Below are 4,245 nucleotides of genomic sequence, written 5' to 3'. Positions count from 1 at the left end.
GCCAGCCTGGAAAACAGAGGATCCAGGGACTTTGGACTCTGAGCTTTACAAGCAAGCTCCTGAGATGGCTCAGCTCCAAACATCTTCCATCCCAGAGGCCAATTCTTGGAAGATGGAGCAGGAGCCAGTCATTTCTGGGAAGGGAAGTGGAGCAGGATGGAAGCAGGGAGCTGTGGCCACCTGGAGTGCGGCAGTGGGTTCCCCCCAAAGATGGAATGCTGCACAGGTAAAAAAAAATTTTTTTAATTTTAAATCTTTAATTTGTTTTCACGTTTTTCCTTCTTTTTGCTTCCAAAAGGAAAGGAGAGGGATCCCTGGGTGGTGCAGCGGTTTGGCGCCTGCCTTTGGCCCAGGGCGCGATCCTGGAGACCCGGGATCGAATCCCACGTCGGGCTCCCGGTACATGGAGCCTGCTTCTCCCTCTGCCTGTGTCTCTGCCTCTCTCTCTCTCTCTCTGTGTGACTCTCATAAATAAATAAAAATTTAAAAAAAATAAAAGGAAAGGAAAGGAGAGCATAGCTCTGCACCTGTACATCGTTCATGACCCCTGGGCTGGGGCAGGTCCCGACCCCCTACCCTCCAGCTGCTTCGGAGGACTAGGGTGCCCAGAGGTTCACGTGTCTCTGCCTCTCTCTCCCTGTGTCTCTCATGAATAAATAAAAATCTTTTTTAAAAATTCTTGAAAAAAAATGGTAACACCTACATGTCCTGTATAGGAAAAGACTCCCAAACTTAGTGTCTTAAATCAGCCACCGCTTATGTCACAAGTCTGGGTGGCTGGGATCAGCTGGTCACTCTGGTTGCGAGTGGGTATTGCTGTGACCGGTCTGGGCTGGAAGGTTCGCCAGGCCTGGCAAGGGGGTGCCTGGATCTTCCTCCACGGGGTCTCCCTGGGCCACTTGGGCTTCTCACCACAAGGGATTGGCTTGAAGCGAGAACATTCCAGGAGGGCAAGAGAAAGCTGCGTTTGTGTCAAGACGTGGCCCGGGATGCTACACGGGTCATTTCCACCAGTGCACCAGAGCTAATCACAGGGCTTGCCTGGACTAAACAGCTTCTGCTCCCAGAAGGCAAGAGTGGCAGGCAACCTGCGCTTCCGTGACTCCCCAAGGGCACACTCCCATCTCCCCTCTCTGCTCCTCTGGGCAGCTCTCCCCTGTCCGGCCCAGCAAGGGTGGAACAGGCGAAGGCTCCTGTGCACAGCGGTGAGGGGGCTCAGGCCTGCCTGGGACCTTCACACGGAAGAAGGACCTAAAGCCACAAAGTCTTGGGGACGGTAGGAGGTGGGGTGAGGGCGAAGAGGAAGGGGGAGTCCTTGCAAGACCCCCCAACAAATCCTGAGGTTAAAGAAGCTTTCAACCAAGAAGGGGGAGCCTCTCCCCTACTCCCCCGCCCCCAGGATAGTTGATTCCCTGTGCCTGGCAGCCTCACTGTGCCACAAGGCATTTGGAGCCTGCTTGGAAGAGCTCATAATCATGGGGTCAGGAGACACATTTGGAACCATACCCTGAGCCACTGGCCTAGGTAAATCATGTGGCTCAGAAAATTCAGTGGGAGGCCTCAGGCTCCCCCCTGCCACAGGTCAGCAGGAGCAAAAGCCAACACAGAGTTCCTGCAGAACTCGGAGGACCTGGGCCTGCCCTCAGGTAACTGATTGCCTGGGGTCCTGCCAGACACAGCGGATGCCTGCACCTCTGTTAACCTTTTTCTGCTTGGTTACACTTCACCAGACCTGAACCTACTATTTGCCCTTTGGCTACCCCCAAGCCCTGCAGTTCCAGGCCGAGTGGCCAGAGTTTCTCTCTCGATGACCCCTCCTCACTGCCCCGTGACTAGAAAACCTTCCAGTTATCCACTGGGGAGGGAGGACTCTGGCCTTCTGGTCCCTCAGCTACACATACATCTTCAGAACAGAGGACAGCTGGGAAAGATACGGTGTCAGCCTCCTGCCTGTCCCCAGGCCTTCAGCTCAGGGGTGACCAACATCTCCCCTACCGAAATGCCCAAGGCCACCCCAGAACCCCCAAGGCAGCGGCTTTCTTCTCTCCCTGCCTCCACCCAGCACCTCTTTCCTCCACGCCTCACCCCTTCCTGCCTTCCTCCCCACCTCATCCCACAAGGCTTCACTGGGCACCTTCCCCACAGCAAGGCCCTGAGCTCCATCCTGCCAGAACCTTAAGGAACCCCCAGGCCTGTGGGTGAGGGGAGGGACAGAGCCAGATGGAACAGCGACTCCTGCCAAGGGCAAGGCCCCGAAAGCCCCCCGGAGATGGTGGGGGCATTTCCTACTGGGAATGAGTCTGCAGGCATAAGGATGATTACAATTACTCAGCACTAGAAAGAAACAAGCTCTCGAGCCTTAAAAAGGGAGGCACCTGAAATGCATATGGCAAAGTGGAAGAAGCCAATTTGGAAAGGCTGCATGCTGTATGATTCCAACTATATGATATTTACTGGAGACAGTAATAGGATCAGTAATAGGATCAGAGGGAGGGATGAATGGTGGGCAAGGAGGATTTTTAGGGCAGTGAAACTACCTTGTATGATAGTAGAATGTGGATCCACATTCCCATATATTTGCCAAAACCCCTAGAACATACGCCATCAAGAGTGGACCTTGTTCTGAGATTCCTGAGTTGCTCAGCAGTTGAACACATCTGCTTTTGACTCAAGGTGTGATCCTGGGGTCCTACGATCGAGTCCCACATCGGGCTCCCTGCAGGGAGCCAGCTTCTCCCTCTGCCTGTGTCTCTGCCTCTCTCTCTCTGTCTCTCATGAATAAATGAACAAAAAATCTTTTTTTTTTTTAATTTATTTATGATAGTCACACAGAGAGAGAGAGAGAGAGAGGCAGAGACATAGGCAGAGGGAGAAGCAGGCTCCATGTACCGGGAGCCCGACGTGGGATTCGATCCCGGGTCTCCAGGATCGCGCCCTGGGCCGAAGGCAGGCACCAAACCACTGCGCCACCCAGGGATCCCTGAACAAAAAATCTTAAAAAAGAGTGGACCCTGTTGAAATCTATGGACTCTAATTAGTAATCTGTATCCATATTGGTTCCTTCATCATAATCAATGTACCATCCTCTTGTAAGGGATTAATATTAGTAGAAAGCAGGAGAGGAGAGTGGAAATAAAACTCTCTATACTTTCTATACAATCTTTATACGAACCAAAAAGTGCTCTAAAAAATAAAGTCCGTGAAGGGATGGTTGGGAGGCTCAAGCCGTTGAGCATCTTACTCTTGATCTCAGCTTGGGTCTTGATCTCAGGGTCATGAGTTCAAGCCTAGCATTGGGATCCATGCTCTCTGGGGAGCCTAGTTAATAATAATATTAGAGTCAAAAAAAACACTGGTAGACAAAATCATAATAAAGGGGAACCTCCTTTACTGAGGTTTATTTTTTTAATTTTTAAAAAATATTTATTTATTTATTTATTTATTTATTTATTTATTTATTTATTTATTTATTTATGATAGACAGAGAGAGAGAGAGGCAGAGACACAGGAGGAGGGAGAAGCAGGCTCCATGCCGGGAGCCCGACGTGGAACTCGATCCCGGGACTCCAGGATTGCACCCTGGGCCAAAGGCAGGCGCTAAACCGCTGAGCCACCCAGGGATCCACTTTTTTTTTTTTTTTTTAAGATTTATTTTTTACTGAGATTTATAAGGAAAACACGATCCTTCCTGTCCCTTCAGTTTAAGAATGCAATGGTAGCACTCTTCACAGCCACCAAAGAGTGGGGACAACTCGAGTGTACATCAACTTGATAAAAGGATGAACAAAGTGGGGTCTATCCAACAACAAAATTTTATTTGGCCATAAAAAGGAATGAAGCAATGATCTAGCCTACCATGTGGCTGAGCTTGGAAACATGTGAAGAAGCCAGTCACAAAAGACCACATAGTATATGATTCTGCTTATAAGAAATGTCCAGAAGCAGCCAATCCATACAAATAGAAGGTAGTCTAGTGCATTCAAGGGGTGGGGGATGGGGTGCAGTAAGAAAAAGTAGAGGTAACAGCTAAGGAGTTCAGGGCTGATGTCAATGTTCTTAAGTTGTCTGTGGTAGTAGTTGCACAGATCTGTGAATATAGTAAAAGTTATTGAGTTCTATACTTGAATGGGGTGAATTATACGATATGTGGGTAATATCTCAATAAAGCTCTTTTAAAATGAGGGCAAAGAATGCCACAGTAAGCTCCTTACCATGAGGAAAATGCCTGGGGCTTGGTCTCCTGGC

The sequence above is a fragment of the Canis lupus genome, chromosome 5 (genome assembly GCF_003254725.2).
Source record: "Canis lupus dingo isolate Sandy chromosome 5, ASM325472v2, whole genome shotgun sequence".
NCBI lineage: Eukaryota > Metazoa > Chordata > Mammalia > Carnivora > Canidae > Canis > Canis lupus.
Note: the sequence above shows the minus strand (reverse complement) of the source record.